At 50.9% G+C, this 22,423-nt stretch overlaps 1 protein-coding gene across 7 annotated transcripts in view; it reads left to right on the top strand.

Annotated features, from left to right (window-relative positions):
* RALY (RALY heterogeneous nuclear ribonucleoprotein) overlaps nucleotides 1-22,423 on the top strand; it is a 130,812-nt gene that overhangs the window by 32,632 nt on the left and 75,757 nt on the right. For 5 of the 7 annotated variants that reach the window (XM_021540446.3, XM_021540447.2, XM_021540448.2 and 2 more), the window contains exon 2: nucleotides 11,303-11,386. The exons of the other annotated variants lie outside the window; for them this stretch is intronic. The gene's annotated coding sequence lies outside the window, so the exon portion shown is untranslated. The remainder of the gene's footprint in view (nucleotides 1-11,302; nucleotides 11,387-22,423) is intronic. 7 annotated transcript variants of the gene reach the window in all.

Genomic DNA, 22,423 nt, shown 5'->3' on the forward strand with positions numbered 1-22,423 from the left:
CCTGGTCCCAGCTGGGTGTGTGGGGCTCCAGTGCAGCACCAGGGGCTGCAGCATCACCCTCCTGATTGTGCTGCTTGACTATCTCTGCAGGAGAAGAAGATACTGGTAGGAGCTGTCATGGTGTTTTCCATGTGTTTTTGCCTGATTTCTGCCTTTCATCCATGCAGAATCAGCCTGATGTTGAGCATTATGCACACCTCGTGGAGATCCCAGAACTGGAGATGTCATTTGTTCCAGGTTATCAGTCAGCTCTGGAAGCTCCAGAGGAATCTGTGGCTGTCTCATGTAACCCCACCAGGCAGGACTATTTCCACCATGTGAAATATCTCACTGAATTTCTAATTACACAAATCTAATTAAGGGCTGCATGTAAGGACTGTGCCTAATCGTAAGGATACACCCCCCATTCCATTACAGAAAAGAATTGCTTGTGTACAACAAACCACCCAGCTGAATGTAGAATGAGCACCCCTCTGCAGCTGGAGCTGTGTGGATGGTGGGGACATCCCTGGACGAACCTGGCCATGGGGAGTCTCCTGTGGCTGCCCTGGGATCACTGGCTCCTTTGGGAGGAGGCTCTCAAGAGGTGCCTGTGATGGTGAGGGTGAGAAACTGGTCAGAGCTTGGAGGCACCATGGTCTGTGCACCAGGTGCCTGCTGGACTGGGATTTACTGGGTTTTGTGTCAAAGCTCAGCAATGGCAGAGCAGCAGTAGCACCTTCCCTTTAGTTTCGGACCAGCTTTGCCTCATCTGATGTGCTCTCAGAGGCCAAAGTAGCACAAAAAATTAATTATCCCACACTGGGGATCTGTTGTTCTGTGACTCTCAGTGCTGCACCAGCACCTGGAGCCAACAGCATCTGCTGAGGGGTAAAACTTCTTGGATGTTCTTTTCCCACGAGGTACCTCTGCCATCAGCCTTGAAAATCAAGTGCCTGTTTATCCCAGAGCTCCAGCAGTATTCCCATCAGAGGGATGTGGTTCCTTACAGCAGGGCATAGACCTCAGTCCATGCACTGGAGTGCAAGTGCAGAGGGATCAGCTGCACTTACAGGTCTGGAGTCTTCTATTCATGTTTTTGCAGTAGTTAGTGCTGAAATCACTCTTGCAGAAGAAGCTGGGATCTTATCCTTTCTTTACCTTGTAAGTTTGTCCTGCAGTGTGAAGACCATGCCAAATTTCTGTCAGCCCTGCAAGAATTTGGGTATCAGAGGGGAGCCAGACATGGGACAGAGGGAATGATAACATGGCAGTGAGGTTAAATGGAGAGATAATTGATTGTTTTCAGTGCTGGTTTGGATGTGAATCCATTGTGGTTAATGAAGGAAGGCAAATTGAATTGAAGAGCCCTGTGTGGGAGGCTCAGCCTGGCGCACAGCCAGTGCCACAGGCTCCTTGTGGTGTTCCCTTGGTGTTCCAGTGGCTCCACCCTGGTGTCACTGGGGTTTTTTTATGCCAGGTGAGGGGAGCTGAGCTCTGACAGCTCCAGTCATGGAACAGGGTGCCCAGAGCAGCTGTGGCTGCCCCATCCTGAAGTGTTCAAGGCCAGGTTGGACAGGGCTTGGAGCCACCTGGGGTAGAGTGTCCCTGCCCATGGCAGAGGTTGGACAGAGATTGTCTTAAATGTCGCTGCCAACCCAAACCATTCTGGGATTCTGTGATGATTCTGTTTGGGGCAGGCTCAGGGGACATGCCTGTCCTTAGAACTGCCACTGCCAGCCCAGTGAAGTTGCATCCCACTGCTTTTGGCAGTGGAAACTTCCCGTGGACCTCTGGCCCGTGGGGCTGCGGCGGGGCCAGGCCCCACCTGTGGCAGCTGTGCCCAGGTGTGGTGCGGCTCTGTGGGCAGCAGGGCCAGCCCAGTCCTGCTCTGGGTGTGGGACATCTCCCATTGGTAAAGGCTGGTACAGAGATTTCTGTTGCAGAATTTCTGAGAGAGAGGGCATGATTTATGTCTGCAGTGAGAATTGAGCTGCCCACTCAGACCAGGCCCCTGATAAGTGCCTTGGTGGGGCCTAGGAGCCTTTGATGCAGTAAGAAATTAGTTGTGGCACAGTTAGAAATTATGTTAAGGTAACTACGAAGTAATGAGCTATCTGAGTGTAAGAGTAGAACTGCAGTGTGAAAAGCCTGACCACCTTAAGACAAAGACAATGTTAGCTTGCCAATGAGAGTGCCTTTGTAAACTGTAAACTAGACGTGTGTATAAACTGCCATCTTCTCACTAATAAACGGAGAACATAGTATTAACCATATTGGTTCAACCTATGTTCGTCCTGTCCAGCTTTCCTGTTTTATGAGGACCCTGGGTTGAGATTTCCATATTGGATCCTGCTGAGTCTGGACACGCTTGTTCACAAACCTTGACGAACCTGGATCCCCGTGGTGGCAGCAAGGCAAGAGCCTTCACCAGGGCACTGCTTTCCACGCTTCACCTTGTCCCTCTGCTCCTGCACATCTCCCTGTTTTCTGCAGCAGCTAAAAATAATGGCAGCAAGGTGTGAGAGGGGACAGGGGACAGCCCTGTGTGTGCAGGAAACCCGACTCCTCCAGCTGCAGCAGCCTGTCCGTCAGGCAGGCAGCAAGTGCCGGGACTCTCTCTGGATGCTCCCTGGCTACAGAAATAAACAGGCTCTGTTAATGCCTCTTGCTAGCCTTGACTTTTTGGTTTGTCTCTGTATTTTTAGGCTCAGGACACTGTGTCCCCAGGGCTGGAGAGGACCTGTGTTGCCTCATACCTCTCCCAAGTGTGAAGCCAGCTCTCGCCCTCCCCTGCTCCTGATTTAGCAGAGGGGAGGGGGCAGTGCTGCTGCTTCCCACTGGCTCTGCTGCAGCAGGGACCTGGGATGGGATATCCCTCTGTCCAGGAGCTCATTTGTGGTTCTGATGAATGAGATGGTTGTTCAGTGTGGAGAAAAGGAGGCTCAGAGGGGACCTTCTGGCTCTCTTCAGCTCCCTGACAAGAGGGTGCAGCCAGGTTGGTCTCCGCTCCCAGGTGAAAAGGGACAGGGTGAGAGGGAACAGCCTCAGGTTGTGCAAGGGGAGGTTAAGGTTGGAGATTCGGGAAAATGTTTTCCCAGGAAGAGTGGTCAAGCCCTGGAACACACTGCCCAGGGCAGTGGTGGAGTCATCATCCCTGGAAGTGTCCAAAAAACATGTGGGCATGGGGCTCAGGGACATGGGTTTGGCATTGTTGGACTTAGTTGTCTTAGAGGTCCTTTGCAGATTTAATTATTCTGAGATTTCAAGTGAAGGAAGAGAAACCACAGTTGATTACATTCAGCATATTGCACTATTTCTTTGTGTTTCACTGAGTTTGGGAGTTTATTCTCTTTTATTTAGAAGTACAGAGTGATTTAGTACAATGCAAAATTAAATGCCACTTTGAATAAAGGCTCAAATGTTCTTCCATTTGCCAAGTGCCGGGACGAGCACATGACTCATGATGTGGTACTTCAGTCATGCTGAATCCACCTTTGCAGAATCCTCCTTTCCAGGCAGCTGAGCCATTGGATTGTCTTGTCTCTGGGTTTGCAGTCTCCTGAGCATCTTCACCCTGGCCCTTGTCACTCAAGGTTGGCTTGAGGGGTCAGATCCTCTCCATGGCCTGTGCTCCCCATGTGCTCTGCAGGGCTCCCTCAGCCTCCCTTGGCCTGGACTCTGCAGTGTGACCAGGCTGGCTCTGGGTTGTGGCTGTGCTGAAGGTGAAGGAGAAGACCAGCCTCTGCCCTAAAACCTCCATCTTGCTTTATATCTATTACTATATTCTAAACCCTTAAACTTTAAGTTTTCCACTGTGTGATATCACACTCTTCTATTCAAACTCCACACCTATAATCCCAGTGCTATCATTCCATTTTGGAAGCCTTCTCCATGGCCTCAGGTCAATGCAGTGTTCTCCTGGGGGTCAGAGTCTGTCAGCACAGAAAGTCTCAAATTCTCAGCAGCTGTGGATGGAGCACAGGAGCCCACGAGGTGCAGCAGGGCAGCAGCACGGGGCTGCTCAGCACAGGGCTGCAGTCCTGCTCCCTGCAGTGGGAGCTGAGCTGGGCTGTCCCTGCTGCCAGCTGTGCCAGCCTGGCTGTGCCCTGCTGCCCTGTGTCCCTGCAGGACGTGTGACCTGGCCCCAGGGACAGCCATGTGGGGGCTGCTGGAAGCTCTCAGCACCCCTACTCTTGACAGGCCTTGGAGACCCAATTTTGGCTCTTCAAGGGGTCCCAAGGCCTGCAGGGACCAGGGGTGTTGGAGTGAGTCCCAGCAGGGCTGTCCCTGCATTGCAGTCCCCACCTTGCAGGTGGCATGGTGGGAAGCCACACCTCAGGGTGGCAGAGGGGAATTATTTGGGCAGAGAGATCAAAAGCAAGAGAGAGCAGAGGCTGGTGCAGGTTTCAGTCCCCATGAGCAGGCCCAGCTGCTCCTCAGGTCTCTGGGGTGATGGATCACTGCTGGGGGTGCTTCTGTTCTGGGACATTGTGACAGCTTGAGCTTGTCCTTGTCCTCTGCCAAGAGAGGGTGGTGTGGGTATCTCAGAGAATCAGAAACCCCAGGATGGATTGAGCTGGAAAGGGCCTTAAAGCCCATCCAGTGCCACCCAGTCCATGGGCAGGGACACCTTCCACTGTCCCAGGCTGCTCCCAGCCCTGTCCAGCCTGGCCTTGGGCACTGCCAGGGATCCAGGGGCAGCCACAGCTGCTCTGGGCACCTGTGCCAGGGCCTCTAGATTGTGCTGTTATCCCATCACACCAGGCTGGGAGGGCACCATGTGCTGCACAAGGCTGAGCTGATCTTCATTAAAGCAGAACTATGCCCAGATTTTTGGGGGGCAGCCATTCAGTTCCTTAAAAGAGGCTGCTGCTGGATTTTCCTGGGCATTATTCCCTGCCCTTCCTGTGCAACTGGTGCTCCTTAGCCTCATAATTCCCTGTCCAAGTTCTGAGTTGAACAGCTGAGAGATTTTGCATTTTTTAATGGCTCTCTACTGTGCCTGAATTAATGGAAAAATGAACTGAGACCAAGATGAAGGTATTGAAGGGAGAGGATGACAAATTGGCTTTGGAGCATGGCAGCAACGAGCACTGTCAGGGGTTCACGCACTGACCTTTATCTAAACAGAACTGTGTGTAACAGATAAGAATATTTAACAATAATTAATGTCACATCAGTGCCGAGAACAAAATGACTACATCAAACGGGCAAGAAATCCACTGCAAATTACTCAAAAGAGAAATGTCAGCTCCTCCATATCTGCAACCTGCCTCGTGCTGATGGGGCTGGAATGAGCCGGGAGGGCACGCAAGGAGAGGAGCTATTAAAAATGATTTAGGGACTGGGTGATATGTGCAGGAATGGAAACAGCAGCAGCTCTGCTGCACCAGAGTGGTGTACAATCAACCACCAAACGGAGCTGGTAATTGGGTGTGGGAGAAATGTGTACAAACCAATTATCCCCACTGCTGAGGTTCTGACAGGCTGCTCAGGGCTTCTCTTTCCTCTCTGCTGTCTCCGGGGGTGTCCCGGTGTGCTGGGATTCAGGAGACACTGCCCTGCTCACTGAGCCCCTCTTTGTGTTCTATAGGCAGGGAAAAACCATCTGGCTGGGGATGTTGAGATGTTTTTCATTCCCTTTTTGAGCTGGGGTTATGCAGCTCCCCAGGAGCTGGGGGGTGTCTGGGGGCTGGCATGGTGCCCCACAGGCAGGGCCAGTGCTGGGGAGGGATGCCAGGAAAGCAGCTGGGCTCCAGGGGATGCCTGTGCTCTGCCTGGCACAGGGGAGGGCACTCTGCAGCCCTGATCTGATTTCAGGGTGGGTGGTGGTCCATGGACCATTCTCCAGTGGTGGATTTCATCAGTTCATGACAACACCAGCTGAGTGAGGAGGAGTTAACCCTTCCTGACCTGCCTCCTTCTGCAGAGCATCCCCTGGCCCTGGACATTTCTGGGTGGTAGATGTGTAATGGGAGGGTTGACACTCAATTAAAAGGCAAGTATCATGTATGTATGTTACGAGAAGTTCTATAGATTTATAGTGATGTTTTACCCTCTTGTGTTGTTATCAGGGGCTGGCCTGGGTTGGGGACATTTGGGAGGGTGAGATTGTTACTCTGGCAGCACCTGACCTCCAATCAGGATTTAAGGAAGTGATCTCCACCACTGGACGGCAAAGAAGTTGATGGACAGAACTTTGAGAGGGGTTAAAGGGTTAAAAGGTGAAACCTCCATTGTGTGGGTGAGCACAGGGTGGGGAAAATCCTCTGTCTCCTGTTGTATTTTTGATAAGGTTTTAATAAACCTTTTAAATTTTGGAAGTGAGCATCATTTCTCACAGCCAGGGAATGGTTTAGATTGGAAGAGACCTCAAAGCACTTCCCATCCCACCTTCCACAGTGGAAGGGGACACCTTCTACTGGCCCAGGTTGCTCCAGGCCCCATCCAGCCTGGCCTTGGACACTTCCAAGGATGGGGCAGCCACAGCTGCTCTGGGCACCCTGTTCCACTCAGTCTGCTCAGCCAGACATTGTGAGAATATTGGGAATGTTCAGCTAATGCACCAAGCTTAACCAAGTCACAGTTCTATTCTAAACAGACCTTTGTGCCCATCCTAATGCATTATTTCCTTACCATAAATTAATTTACCTGCATGGCCACATCTGGGCAGTGCTACCAGCCTCAGTGGGCAGAGCACAGAGCTGGAACCAGGGTCACAAAAGGAGTCTGGGGAAGAGCCAGGATCTGCTCCTGAATCCCCTGAATTTTTGGCTGGTACAGTAAAGGCCAGTGCTGTCACCCAGCCACGGTCCTGCTGCCCACTAATTAGTTTTGTTGTCAGCATTTTGCCAGTGGAAGGAGGCAGCCAGGTGCCTCTGGATTAGCCAGGGTGTGAAAAATGGCTTTCCAGCTGGCCTGGTGACCTTTTGACAGCGGGAGAAAATTCACAGGCAGAAGATGAAGATGTCAGGATATAAAATTAGGGACGATGGGGAGCTGTGTCTGCCCCTGGAAGTGAAACAGTAAAACCTATCCCTGCTCCCATCCTGGCCTGGGATGTGGTTTAGGGTTTCCTGTCTCTGATACAGAAGATATTTGCCTCCTGCAAGGCACATCCTGCTCCCAGCCAGAGGCTCCTGCAGCAGGAGAGAGTTGGGAGCAGAGCCAGCTCCCAGCACACTCCCTGAACAGCATCCTGGCCCAAAAGCTGGGTCAGGAAAAGTGGCTGATGTGCTCAGTGGCTAAAGAAACCCAGCCCAAGGTGGGATGAGCAGAGAAGTGATAATTGAAGGATCTGAACAGCCTGCCCATGGCAGGGAATTGGAACAAGATGATCTTCAAGGTTCCTTCCAACCCAAACCACACTTCCTGTGGGTATGGATCCAGGAAAATAGGACATTTAAAGATCAGTTAAGACTGAAGCCAAACTGAGATATTGCTTACAATGAAAAGCTGTGAATTTGCATCAGAATCAGGAGCAGGGCTTTGACAAAACAGGCAGTTAATTAAAGTGCACCAATTAAACGAGGTTCCTCCCTATTTTGCCTGCTATGAGAGGAGGTCCAAAAAAGGTACTTGTTAGAAAAATAGATTAAAATAAATCCAGGATGTTTAAAGATCCTGGAGAAGCACAGAGGGCAGAAACCTCTGCTCTGGTGCTTCAGGCTCTCTTTTCTTGGAGGAACACTCACACTTCCAGCTGAGCCACTCTGCCTTTGCCATGGACTCAAATGGTTTGGTTATTCCAGAATTCCTGCCAGTGTCTCCCACTGTCTCCTAGTGCTCAGGGGTCACACTCACTCCCTGGTTTAATGCCCAGGAGAGGCTGGGGCACAATCAGATCCAAGCTCTCAGCTCCCATGGAAAGCTGAGAGGTTCTCAGTGTGGGGACACACGTGAGGATTCTGATTTGGAGCTGCTTCAGAAGGAAAAGCCTCAGCTGTGGGAGCTGTTCTGGGCAGGCTTGAGCCAACTGAGCTGCCTTGAGTGGCATGGAGACTCCCCAGCAGCTCAAAAGATGAGCTCCAGGATTCCCTTTTCTTACAACAAGGACCATAACACATCCAGAAGCTCTCCTGGTTCTTCAACTCTGCTCCCTGCAGGTCCTCTGAAACCCTCAGGGTGAAAGTGATTTTATCACATCTCTCCTCCAGGGATGGGGCATGGAGAGAGGGGCTGGGAGACCTGAGGGGAAGCAGAAACCCCCTCCCACCTGCCTTGGCTCCCAAGGCACACATCAGCACCTTGGTGTCACTTGGGCAGGGACAGGCCCCAGGGAATGGCTGGAGCTGTGTCAGGGGAGGTTTAGGCTGGAGATCAGGACAGCTCTGGTCTCCTGAACCTTGGCTGTGCTGATGATTTTCCCCTCTCCATCCTCTACACCACCACCAGCCCTGCCCCACAATTTCAGGGACCATTGCTGGGACTGTTCCAGAGGCCCATTTCAAACCCCCCTTTCAAGCCCCTTGGTTTCCCTGAGATGCCATTTCTTTTCATCCATTTCAAAAGTCAATAGTGCAGAGAAGTTTGAGGGGAGAGAGAGCAAGAGAGAACCCAAATGGAGCAGGAGTTTTGAAGTTGCACCACCTGATTCTCTCTGAGACAAGCTGCTCTGTCAGCCCTTTTTATGCACGTCCAGAGCTGGAGCCATCTCACACCTGCTCCACACTTGTTTTTAAAGGACACATCATTATGATAGGCACTGCAAAAATGGATCTGTATCCCCAATTAAATGGCATTTTTTGTGCTTTCGTTTCCTGCCCCAGTTGAGGAGCAAATCCCTAGAGAGCCAGCTCTTTAACGAAGTAGGAGGTGCCTGTGAAATTACAGGAGATCTTGTTTGCTGGAAGAACACCAGTGCTGGTGTTTCCAGAGCACTGGGCTTGTGTGTGATGCCCTGGGAGGCTCTCAGGTGAGTGGAAGTGCTGCTGTCAGGATCCCAGGTCAGATGGGAGAGCCTTCCATGTGGGACAGCTCCTGCTCAGAGCTGGGCTTCACTGTGACTCTTCCCTTTTCCTGGAGTCCCCAGCTGATCCCAGTGTCAGCCCTGGGAAGGGAGGCCCTGGCCCCAGTGTCCATCCTGCAGGGCCTTTTGGCTGAGCAGGAAAGGCACTTTTTGGAAATGCCCCCAACCCCATCTGTTTGCAGGTCCCCTGCCCTCAGCAGCCAGCAGTGGGGACGGAATTGTGGCTTTTGGGAAGTGAGGAGGTGTTGGGGGAGGCTCCATCCCCCGGTGAGGAGGGGTGCAGGTGTGCTGGGGTGGCACTGGCTGTGGTCTGAGCTTGGTGGGACCATGGACATCCCATTCCAGCCCACAGCTGTGCTGGGCAGGCTCCCTTTGCTGCTCCGTCCAAATTTGCTGCTCCATCCGCTGTTGCCCTGATTTTTAAAGGTGTTTTTTTTTTTATAGTTCTTTTGAAAGTTTTAAAGTTCTTATAAAACTTCTTCAGCCTTCTAATCTGTTTACGTATTTCTACTAGAGTTCTCACACACTCTTCATGTAAATATTAGTTGTTTTGCATTCTTTGTGAGAGGAGAGAATTGACAGACTGTTAGTTTGACCAGTGTGGATGGAGAGGTGGTAATTCCACTCTCCAATCCACGGTCACCTCTAGAATTCTATAAATATCAGATGCTTGAATAAACTCTCTCTTTTTTAACCCTTGAATTTACCAAGTGTTTGTGTACTTACTTAGTGTGCACTAGTGACACTCCACAGCCCGAGGACGAGTGGTGGCTTTTGAAGGGTCTGTGATGTATCTTGGTCAGGATTTGCACTGGTCCATCCCCTCTCCCCTCCCCCTGCTCCCCCACAAAGCCATCAGCCCGGGATTTATTGTCCTCCTGTGCGTTTCCTTGGCTCTTGGAGAGCTTCTGTTTAATTTTTATGCCGGTTATCATTCAGGGAGAGAAGGGAAAAGCCTGGGGAGCTCAGAGTGGAAATAAACCAGCACATTTTAGTGCAGTTACTTTGTTCAAAAGATGTTGTGTTTTGGCAGAGTGCTTGCCTCCTTTCGTGTTGAGGGTTGAAGTGATTCTACAAAAATCATGGGATGGGGCACTCGATGGATCAACTCCAGCCTTGCAAGGGCTGGGCTCAGCTGCTTTTGCTGCCTGGCTTCCACAGGACTCAAACAGAAAAGGGGAATTCAGTGACTGAAGAAGGGTAGATTTAGATTAGAGATTAGGAAGGAATTCCTCCCTGTGAGGGTGGGCAGGCCTGGCACAGGTGCCCAGAGCAGCTGTGGCTGCCCCTGGGTCCCTGGCAGTGCCCAAGGCCAGGCTGGACAGGGCTGGGAGCAGCCTGGGACAGTGGAGGGTGACCTTTTTCAGCTCCCTTGATTCACTCTTGGTGAGGTTTTTCTGGCACCTCTTTTCTGTTTCCACTCCAGGTTATCAATCAGCTTCTGAGACCTCACTCAGGTCTAATTTAACATCCCTGGGGGCACAGAGAGCTGAGCATCCCTGCTCTGCACCCTTCCCTGTGAGGAGCATCCCTGGACACCCTGTCTGGACCAACTTCACTGTGCCAGGAGCTTCTGCCAGTGGCTGCTGAGGGTGACCCTGCCAAAAAATGCCTGTAAAAGTCCTACAGCTTCCACTTCTGAATCCTGGTTATGTCCCCAGCTGACACATCTCTCATGCTGGGCAGGTCAGCCAGGTATCTTAGCCATGGCAGGAAAAGGAAAGCACCTTAATTTAAAGTTCCAGGAACATTTCAGGGGACTCAGAGGAACTGACTTAAAGCAGAATGTTTTAATTCCATCAAGGAATAGTTTTAGGAGGAGTTTTGGGATGCTCTTGGCACACAGTCTGTAGTTAAAGCTAAGCACAGAATCCCAGGAAGCCTTGGTTTGGAAAGGACCTTAAATCCCATCTAGCCCAAAGTAAAATCTTCAGTTTCAAAAACACATTTTCCAAATATTAAATACATAAATGAATACAACTACGAAAAAGTTTTACTATGGGATATTTCACTTGGAAGAAACTCTGCTTTTTCCCTGAGCCATCGTGACCAAAAATTCCTGCCTGCCTTCTGTCCTTGTCCTCTGCTAGCATTAACCTGATGGAGCAGTTTTGGTGGGATTTCTGGTGCCTGAGGCAGCCCAAACCACCCCCTCCAGTGCTCAGCCCTGGGAGCACAACCACCTCTGTCTGCTCTGCTTCCAGCTCCCTGCTAAGCAGCTCAGAGTCTTAGCTCAGCAAGTGCTGGCTCTGATCCTTGCAGACAGCAGCAGCTTTGCTTCCCAGCACTGCACACCCTCCCAGAAAGTCGTGGATTATCTGCTTACCCTCCTCCATGTCCTGCTTCCTGCAGGGTGAAGAGCACAGAGAGGAGCTGCGCCTGCTCCCGCTGCGGGCACGGGGACAGTGACAGAGCCCAAGTGCCCAGCCAGCCCTGGTGAGTGACTGCCTCTGCTCCTGGCTGTGGTGGGGGGGACAGAGCCCTGTGATTCCCTGTCATTCCCACAGCACTGGGATTTGGGACAGCACCCACCTGGCAGGAGAGCAGCTCTACAGAGCCTTGGTTCTGGGGCAGTCTGAGCATTCCTCCCGTGGAGCCTGCTGGCTGATGTTCCCTCGCCCTGGCCTCGTGTGAGGGTTCAGGGAGTCAGAGGTTGGTGGGTTTGCTGAGACCCTGTCCCCTGTGCTGCTGGTGATGGACTTGGGTCACTTTAACCCCAGGCAGGTGGGGGAGTCAGCACCCCTGGAGGTGTTCAGGGGAGGTCTGGACGTGGCACTCAGTGCCATGGTCTGGTTGTCAAGGTGGTGTTAGGTCAGAGGTTGGACTCGGTGGTCTCAGAGGTCTCTCCCAGCCTAATTCCTGGTTCTTTCAGTCTGTGATTACAGGGTCTGTGATTACACCCTGTGGGCTGCTCTGGACATGGGTTTGGGCTTGTCTGCATTTCAGATTCATTGCCTGTGTGGCTCCTGGATGTTCTGTTTGCAGTTTGTTGTGGGGAGATGAAAACGAGTGTGACTTGGAAGTAACCTGGAGGTGACTCTGCTGCTGGCTTTGCTGGGCTCATCCCAGAGCAAGGGTGTGCAGGGAGAGGCAGCTGGAGATGCCTTCAGAGGCTGATCTGGAGCAGAGACTAGACAGAGCTAAATGGAAAAAACAGGTATTTATTGAAAGGTCTTAAAAGGATTCACCTTGGGCAGCACCAGAGCCTGGCCAGGGCTGCACTCAGGTTGAATCTGGATCCTGGTCACGAGTTTTTACACTTTTATCAGTTTTGGTTCATCTACATATTGGGTTCAATTGTCCAATTGCAGCTCCAGGTCATGAAGTCTCAGCCCCCTTCTCTTTGTATTGTTTGTGCTTTTTGGATAAATGTTGTCCTTGATTCTCCAGCTGGGAAGGGATTGTTTTGTCCAACTACCCTGTGAAGAGAACCTACTAACACCTAACAGGAAGTCTCAGAGTTACATACCAGGAGGCAGCAGAGAATCTGAAAAATGCCAAAGCTAAAAGCCAAGGCACCACTGGCTGTGCTTGGGGCAGGCAGAGCTGCTCTGTGGGCTGGGACCAGGGCTGGCTCAGACCTCTGCTGCAGAGGGGAGCAGAGCAGCCCCTGCCACTTGGGCTGGGAGGAAACATTCCCGTGGTCTTTCCTTCCTGGGGCTGTGTTTGTCAGTGCTCAGGTCATGGCAGAGGAGTTCCCCATCCCCAAAGGTACAGGAGTGTCCTCAGGCCACAATTTAGAAAGTTTAACATCCCCCACACCTAGCTTGGGCGGGGTGCTGAGCTGAAACCACCCCTGTGAGGCAGAGGCTTTATGGAGGGATGGGAAAGGATTTAGGGATCAGGTGCAGTGGTAGCATGACCTAAGGGTTGGGAGATGCTGGCCTGGGAATGGCTGTGCCTGTTGGAACCTGCTGTGCTTCCTGAGCCACGAGGTCAGGGAGGGCTGGAGCTCTGCCTGCTCTGCTGGGAGCTTCCCTCTGGTAAGAATGGCTTAGCAGGATTTGAGGGCAGTAAAACCTGGAGTTGGCTTCAGCAGAGGGTGAAGATTTCAGGGTGTCCTTGTTCTGTGCTCAACTCATGGCAGGAAGATGCAGCAGTGTGGTTTTCAGCAGTGGATTTTCTCTTCCAGTTCCTGGGCAGATGGATGAAAGCAGAAATTACAGATTAATGGAGTGAGTTGGAAAGGGATCTTAAAAACCATCCAGTGCCACCCCTGCCATGGGCAGGGACACCTTCCATCTTCCCAGGCTGTCCCAGCCTGGCTGTGGGCACTTGCAGGGATGGGGTCCTCAGTTTCCAATTCAGGAGGGTTTGCAGAACTTGGGTTTTAATTGGTATCACAGTTGGGGTTTTCCTTTGGATATTGTATAGAAGAGAGAAAATATAAACGTGATCAGATAAAACCTCTTATCACAGAGGCAGGAGCTGTGCTGCTGTGTGATGGACCCCTGGAGATACCACATGCAGTAAATAAGGATCTTATTTGGAAATCTAATCCAGGAAACTCCAAATAACAGCAGGGAAAAGATTCACCTAAACATCTTCAAATCAAAATGAGGCAGTTGAGTGAGGAAGGGAACTTGGGTTTGATCAGATTTGTCTATAACCTTTTTCTGTTCCAGCTTAGTGTACCTGCCTATGGTGGTGGTGAGGATATTTTGACACAAAATATTCTGGCACACAGATAGTTTGAACAAATTACCTGACTAAAACCCCTGTTGTGAATGGCCAAGACAGCTACTAATTCCAAAGACAGTACCCTAATTCCATAGACCAGGATTTAACTTAGCAAATGAAACTGGGGTTCAGCAGCATTGAAGAAATCCATGGATTTTTACTATTGAAGACATTTTTACAAAGAAAGCTGCCAGAAATTTTTCCAAGTTTTGTTTTGGCTGGTGGCATATTCAGTAGAGTTTTGAAGCGTAGACCCTTCTTTTTTTACAAGGTATTTACTGTAAGTGGAGGAAATTAATTATCTTTTATCCAGCAAGTTCTTCCCTTCCTCAGGACTCCTGAGCCCCTGAACACTGCTGGCTGATGATTTGCTCTTTCATTTTTCACTTCTCCCTGCACTTAGTGGTGGCACACAAAGTAAAGGCAGATTCCAGAAGCAGCTGCAGAGCTCCCTGTTCCTTGGGAGGTATTTCAGTGGGGAAATATCTGTCATTCAGGCACTTAGAGAAGAGCACAGAGAGTGCCTGGAGAACAAGGAAAGCTGATGAAAATGCCCATGATTCCAGGAATGCAGGGGAAGTGTTGGAAATAGCTGAGTTCATCCTTACAGGGCTGGGAGTGCCCCATAGTGAGAGGATGAAGAGGAGCAGCCTTAGGTGGCTCAGCAAAAAAGGGATGTAAAACCAGGGACCTCAGATAACGGGAAAGCTGGACAGGACAGAACACACATCCAACCAATATGGTTAATGCAACGTTCTTCCCTTATTCCAGAGAAGATGGCAGTTTTTATACACTTCTATATAGTTCACAGTTTACAAAGGCACTCTCATTGGCAAGCTAACATTGTTTACCTTTGCCTTAAGGTGGTCAGGCTTTTCACACTGCAGCTCTACCCAAATTCACACTCAGATAGCTCATTACTTTGTAGTTACCTTAACATAATTTCTAACTGCACCACAACTATATTCTCACTGTATCAAAGGCTTACAGGCCCCACCATGGCTGCTTATCAGGGCCTGGTCTGAGGGGCAGCTCAATTCTCACTGCAGACATAAATCATGCCCTTTCTCTCTCAGAAATTCTGTAACAGGGATGGCTGAAATGTTGTGTGTGTCTCAGAAAAGGCCGGGGTGGAGAGGCCATCAGGGCTCTGAGCACAGCTATTCCAGGCTCTAATCACCTGCTCAGGTCCTTAGCAGCTCGGGCAGTTCTGTCTGGCCAGGATTAGGGGGGCCCTTTAAGCTAAGATCTGTGGTGACCTTCTTAGCACCCCGTGGGCTCTAACAGCTTCTTAATTTAGAGAGCACCGGGTCAGGAGGAGGCTGCAGAGCCAGGAACCTGGCAGGCTGCAGTGTCCAGGGCAGAGGAGCCTGTGGGATGGGACCTCACAGGGCTCCTGGTTGAGCCTAAAAAAGCCAAACTCTAGGACTGAGCTCCCCTCTGTGCCTAAGGTGCCTCTGCCAAGGAGTGGGTTGTTGGATCACTCAGGTGGGAACTCATTCCAGAGGCTCCGACCCATCAGCAACCAGGCTGAGGAGGGCATAAGCAGAAATTCCCCCTAAAAAGCACTCTCCCCAGTCTTTATCTGCTGTAAAAAAAAATTCAAAGATACAAACTCTTGCCCTAATTTTTAAAAGTGTTAAGTTTTCTTTTCTTTTGAAAGTTTTAAAGTTCTTATAAAACTTCTTTAGCCTTCTGATAATGTTTACATATTTGTACTGGAGTTCTCACACAGTGTTCATGTAAATAATGATTGTTTTGCATTCTTCTCTGTGGGAGGAGAGAATTGATGGACTGTTGGTTTGACCAGTGTGGTTGGAGAGGTGGCAATTTCACCCTCCAATCCACTGTCATTTTTGGAATTTTATATATTGCAAGGTCAGAAATAAAATTGGCTCTTTTTCTGTCTTGAACTCACCAAGCTTCTGGTGCTAATTTCATGTCCAATAGCATCAACATCCAAAAGTTTGAAGTTACAACTCACATTCTGAGTAGGCTCCTGGGAAGGATTGCCCTTGTCTGTGCTGGGAATGATCTCCTGGCATGTGCAGTTCTTGGGGGTGGCTGGCTGGAACACGTGGGGATTCTGGGATGGTGGAAGGTGTGCCAGTTCCCAAAGGTCTGGAGAAGGTTTTGGCTGGAGCAGGCTCACTCCTGTGCCATGGGAGTGGGCTGAAAGCTCCCCTCACACAGAGAGCCCAGTCCCTGACCAGTCTGCAGGGAAGCAGAGGAGTTTTAGGATGCTCTTGGCACACAGTCCGTAGTGAAAGCACAGCACAGAATCCCAGGAAGCCTTGGTTTGGAAAGGACCTTAAACGCCATCCAGTGCCACCCCTGCCATGGGCAGGGACACCTTGCTCCATCCCAGGCTGCTCCAGGCCCTGGCCAGCCTGGCCTGGGACGCTTGCAGCACGAGGGGCTGTTTTGGCTGAGGGTGCTCGGGGGACATTCAGTGCTTGCACACAGCAGGAGTGGGGTCTGCAGGCTCAGCCCCGGGGTGCGCAGCTCTGAAGTTCTCAGGGCTGGAGCCATCCCCTCCCTGTGCCCCCCGTGCCTGTGGGAGCTGGGCTGGGCTGGCTGGAGTGGGGAGCCAGGCAGGCCCAGCAAGGATCAGGTTTTCCAGGACAGCCAAGCCCTGACACTCCATTCTCCATGCTGGCGCCTTCCGAGATGGACACTGGCTGAGTGAGGGAAGAGGAGCTGCTATTAACCCTTGATAAACTTCCTCATGGCTCTGCCCCTGGGCTTTTAAATAACCAAACTGACTGCCTGAAGCTCTCAGCTCTGCCAAGGCATTGGAGAGGTGCCAAGTGATGCAGGACAGGACTTCTGGTGCGGTCTGAGGGTGGAAGGTTGTGTGGCTGGAATCTGGGAAGAGCAGAGTATTGGGTGTTATTGAAGGGCTGAAGAGAAAATCAGCAGAATCATGTTTGATCCCTGAAACACGAGTTCCCACAGCAAACATGACCCAGTGCATTGCACCATGCTGCTTTGGGATGGAGCAGGCACAGAAACTCGAGCACAGGTGGAGTTGTTTGTTGGAACTCAAAATGTCTCTCAGACATTTTTAGAGGATCCAGGCCTTGGTCAGAAGCATTTTAGACCCTGAGAGGCAGCTGGAAACAGCTGTGATTTTGAGTTTGAGCCATGGAATGAGTTACTAACTTTGGAAGTGGAACAAGCAGTCACAAAAGGTTAGACAGTATAGTAGAAGTAGTTACAAAACAAAGGGGAAATTTTTTTAGTATTGTACAGGGGGGTTTTAACACTTGTACAGGGGGGTTTTAGCACTTGTACAGGGGGTTTGTTACTTTGTACATGGGGGTCAGAAGTTCTAAGATGGAGGAAAGTGGGCTGATCCTGTTCTTCCTCCTTCTTCTTCCTTACCTCCATTTTCTTGGTGATGTTGGCACTCACAGATTGGTTTAGAGCAGGAAAGCACTTTGTAATATAGGTAGTAGGTATTGGGGGAAAACTGTAAACATATAACACATAATATATCATATAAAATATAGCAGCAGCCCTGGGCAGGGAGGGAGAAGAAGAAGACACCGGACAGAGAGGATGTCAGGGTGTGTGTGTGTCTCTGTCTGGGCCGCTGACCAAACAGCCGCAGCCCCAGAAGAAAATCTTTTAGATAACTCACAATAAACTGTCTTGAGACTGAACAACAAGAGGCTGTGGAGTTTTTCTTTGGAAGCACGGATTGGAGGAGAAATTTCACCACCACATGGGACCCCCAGAGCAAGACTGGGGTTCCCACAGTTGTTAACCTGTACATTCAGGCAAAGCTCCCATGCCCCAAGAAAGCCATGGGTTAAAAACTCCCATGCCTCAAGAAAGCCATGGGTTAAAAAGCACCTTCTTAAGCCAGTGATTCATCTCTAAAGCTGAGCTGGTTTTCTGTGATCAACCCAAATGTTTGATTCTTTTAAGAGCTGAGCAAGTGATTCTTAATGAACAGTCAGTTTTCTGCAAATCTTGATCCTACTGAAATACGATGGTAATTTAAATTACCTGACTGGGGGATTTTTGTTTTTCCTTTTTCATTACTGGATTTTCTTTTAAAAGTCATCTGTTTCTCAGAATCTCTCAAAACTTGGAGGTTAATTCAGATTAAGGTAGTGCATGAATGGAAAATGTAAAATATTTTCCCAAGTAACTGCTTGTGCAAATACCAGATGGTGGCACAAGTCCCTTCTTCTGCTGTGGCTCTGCTCAAACTTTGGATGAAAATATTGGCAGAATGTCCTCTCCTGACTGGGTGCAGCTTTGTGGCTGCATTCCTCAGTTCTGGAACTGGATTGTGAGTCAGAAAGGCAGGAGTCGAGGGGGTGCCTTAAAATTAAAGTACAAAAATAGATCTCCCTGCACATCTTTTCTCAGCTTCCCCTTACAAGGCTGCATTGACGTGTGCTGGATGGGATGATATGATGGCTTTGGCCTTGGCAGATGCATCAAATGTCACATGTGAGCATGGATTTTAGGGGTTTTTAAGGAGACAAATAAGTGTTAGCAAGAAATGCAGAAAAGATCAACAGTGAGGTGGCCACAGTCCTTCATCTATAGGAATCCAGGCCTCAGATTTGCTTCCAGCTTGGCCTGAACTGAAGATTTCAGGAAACAAGCCAAAAAGTTCCTTATTTTGCCATTCCATCATCAAATGTGCTGCTTCCCTGAGGCACTGACCTTTCACAGGCAGTGCTGTGACAAAAGGTGCAGTGAAACAAAAGGGACCCTGTGCTGCCTGGAGAGGCTGGGCTGTGCCATCAGAGTGTGGGAGGTGGTGCCACACCCCCTGTGCTTGTGATGAGCTCTCTGATGTAGGGTGTTGGGGTTTTTTTTCCTCCTAAAATCCTTTTATTTTTGGTTTCTTCCTGAGGGTGGAGGTTCCATTGGACAGACAGGGTCAGTGAGGCTGACCTTGGGATGTGCTGGGCAAGCTTGGAGGGCTGATGTGGGTCCCTAGCTTTCCTCTGGTGGGTGAACTCTGTAGAGATTCCCCAGGGGATGGGCACGGCCCCAAACCTGCCAGAGCTCCAGGAGCGTTGGGACAGCGCTGCCAGGGGTGCCCAGGTGGGGCTGTTGGGGGGTCTGTGCAGGGATGGGGCTGGGCTGGGGGGTCCTGTGGGTCCCTCCCAGCTCAGGACATTCCTGATTCTTTGGGACAAACACTTGTTCCTACCCCCTTCCCAGGAGAGAGACACAAAGGGACCGTGGCAGCCTTGGTCTCTTGCCTGTCTGAATCCCCCCTGGCACAACTTGAGGCCATTGCCTCTTGTCCTGTCCCTTGTTCCCTGGGAGCAGAACCCAGAGTTGAGGAGAGCCAGAAGAAATCCCTCCTTTTCCCCTCTCTTCATGTCACAGCTTCCCTGAGCCTGTAGGGGTGGGGGTGTATGGAACCATCCCTTGGCTTCCCACAGTTCTGGTCCAAAGCCAAGGAGAAGTTGGCCAGGGCAGGGAGAGGTTTGTAGGCCACTGAGCTTTCTCTGGTGTTGTTAATTATCCATCATTTCTTGCCCTACTTTCCCTACAAGCCTTCCCTGCCTGCTCAGTGTCTGCTGGGACTCAGGAAAGTCCTTGTGTTTCTTCTGGGCTGGGTGGTCAGCCCCACAGAGATGTTCTGAATCTGTTCCTTGTCCAACTTTGCCTGTCACTGTCTGTGCCTTGATCTTCCTTGTACCCCTCCTGCTAGATCTAAAAAGTCTGCTACATTCTTTTCTTTTTTTTTTTTCCCAATTTTCTTGTCATATCTTTGAATGCCTTTATTATTCCTTCTTCCCTCCCCTGGCAGAGGTGTCTCTGCTTATAATCTCCTTAGCACTGAGGCAGCCTGTTCATTTCAAAGAAAGCTGTTTCAAAGGCAGGTGTGAGCTAGACTTGGCCGATTCTTTCTTTTCTCCCGTGGCTTGAAGGGCCTGAAAATATTCCTGTAATCATTTCACAGAATCCCAGAATGGTTTAGGTTGGAAGGGAGCTTAAAGCTCCTCTGGTTGCACCTCTGCCATGAGCAGGGACACTTTCCACTGTCCCAGGTGATGCAGGAAATGACTGCAGCGCTTTGGGCTGACCCCATGCAGCCCCTGGGTGATGGGCATGGGACACAAATGGGACTTGAGGCAAGTTCTGCTCCCCCCCTGCTCCAGTGAGGTGCCTGAGCTGTTCTCTGCCCACGCAGCCCTTCTCCAGCTCTGGCTCTCCCAGCTCATGGCACCGCCGTGGTCGGAGTGGAGCAGTGTCCAAGGGCTCAGGCCTGGAGGGGAGCAGGTGTCCCCCAGTGCACTCAGCCCCACTGAGTGCCCCAGCAGGGATGTGGCTGTGAGTCTGTGCTTGTCCTGAGCCTCACCCATGCCCAGCCTGTGCCAGCAGCCTGCAGAAGGCAGCAGGATGCATCCACCCCATGGATGGGCTGAACTGGGCTGCAGCAGCCAGGATGCTGCTCAGGAGCTGGGGCATGGCTGCAGGGAGCCTGGGGTGCTTTTGGGAGAGCCCTGGGGGCAACCAGCTCCAGCCTGCCCCGCTCACCCCTTCCCTGTGGCTGTGCAAACAGCCCTGGAGGACACCCAGGGCAGTGCCCCAGCCTGCAGCAGCACCCTGTCCCTCCTGGGGCACCGGGGCAGGGCAAGGGGCAGCAGCAGGCAGCAGGAGGGACTCAAGACCCTGCTGCATTTTGGCTACAAAAGCCAAGGAGTGAAGTTTGCTATGCCAGCATCTCCTTCTGGAGGAGACTTTTTTTTCCCCCGATGCTTTCCTGCTTCTGAGAGTCTGGAAATGTGTCTGTGTTGTTTACCTGACCCTCCCATGTAGTCACAGCCTTTAGAGCCTCTGCCTTGGCTCCTATTACACTTCCCAAAGCCTCTTCATTGCCTGGCTCCTCTAATCCTTCCAGGAGCACCCATGTTTTATGCCTTGGTTATGCCTCCCTTCCTTTTAATTAATTTTTCACAGTGCCTTGCTCGTCCCTGTTGCCCTTTTTGATTTAATTTATTGCTCACTAGCCATCACAACACCTGGGCAAGCCTTTAATTTATCTTTTCCTGTGTCCCTTGCACCCCCTCTGTCCTCTCCCATTATTGATTTCTCCAGTTTGATTTCACCCTGTGCTTGCCAGCATCATCTCCCACCCTTCCCTCCCACTCAGGATTGCGTGGATGAATTTTCCCCCCATTCTTGACCTTGCTGCACTGTAATTCCTGGCTTCCCAACAAGGCTGGGATTGCTCCTTCTTGAATCCCCTCCCTTGCTTGGGCTTGGCTTCCACCCTAAATGTCTCAAAACCACCTCTGGGCAATTCCCATCCCGTTGCTGGGATGAGGAAACCTCTCCTTTCCCAGGGGTCTCATCCAGGGGGCTGATGGCCATCAGCTGGTGCAGCTGCTTCGAGCTCCATGCAGGCAGGGAGGTGTCCCAGGGACAGGGATGGGCTGGGCTTTGCTTGGTTCCAGCTCTGAACGAGGAGGGAGGTCTGTGCCCCTGGCAGCTCTGCGTTCCTGCCTTTATCCTGGAGATGAGGATGTGCAGCTGAAGCTGCCCTGGGGAGCCCTGGCTGCTCCCAGCCCAGCTCTCCTGCTGCTCAAAAGCTTTTTCCTGGTCTGCATTTAAACACTGAGGAAATTGTGGAAGGAAAGAGGGAATAAATGACTTTTCTTCTGTCTTTTAGCTGCCCTGTGGCTGCCACAGCCTGGCTCCCCAGAGCTCAAAGAGGGAACCCCCGCTTTGCTCCATGGCTGTGAGGAATTGAGGGCTTTTATTTGGCACCATAAATGGTCCATTTACTTACAGAGCAGTCCCTGCCATTATCACAATGGCTTTGGAAAGCACATTACTGCAGATATTTAGGTTATTTTGTCATCTCTGGCCATGTGATTTGCAAGCTGAGCCCAAAAGTGAGAAAGGGGTCAGAGGGATGGGAACCATATGTTTGTTAAAAACACACAGCAAGGCAAGATCGTGAGCTATTACCTGCTCCCCTGTAGAACAGGCACAAAACACAGCAGGCTGAGGCTCAAAAGAGTGGGAATCGACATAGTTCCCTGTTCTGCTAAAAAATACTTTGGTTAGAGCTGTGCTCATAGATGGGTTTCCATTTTCATGGGATCTCATGCAGCTGAGCTGCTTCTGTCTGATGGAGGAGCAGGGTGTATGAAAGGTGGGGCTAAAACTGGCTCTGGCAATGAATGTGGTTGGATATATCACGTCCTTTGGATTTTAGGGATATGTTCTTCCCCAGAGGTGCTGGCACTGCCCAGGCTCCCCAGGGGATGGGCACAGCCCCAAACCTGCCAGAGCTCCGGGAGCGTTGGGACAGCGCTGCCAGGGGTGCCCAGGTGGGGCTGTTGGGGGGTCTGTGCAGGGATGGGGCTGGGCTGGGGGTCCTGTGGGTCCCTCCCAGCTCAGGATTTTCCATGATTCTATCATTCATTCCACCTGCTGACTCCCAGGGCATCAAACTGGTAATACTTGAGTGTAACACCCCGGGATGTTATCACCATATGGAAAATGAGGAGGCACAAAAGGCACTGCAGGGGTCATGTAGAGCTTAGAAGATCTCAGAGGAACCAAGGCAGCATCATTGTTTTCATTGGTGGTCGGTTATAAATACCTGTAGTTCCACAGTGAGCTGTTGGCATGGTTGGATTTGGTTAGGGAATAAAATGTGGGAACTGTAGGACTGTAGTTGCTCATGGCCTGGAGGAGCTGGCTGCTGCACTCAGCAGAGTTGTGTGAGGAACATAGGAGCTTGTTCATTCCACTGGTTTTATTCTCTCTCTTATTCTTTTCTCATCCTCATTC

Source organism: Lonchura striata, chromosome 17 (assembly GCF_046129695.1).
Source record: "Lonchura striata isolate bLonStr1 chromosome 17, bLonStr1.mat, whole genome shotgun sequence".
In the NCBI taxonomy this organism is placed as follows: domain Eukaryota; kingdom Metazoa; phylum Chordata; class Aves; order Passeriformes; family Estrildidae; genus Lonchura; species Lonchura striata.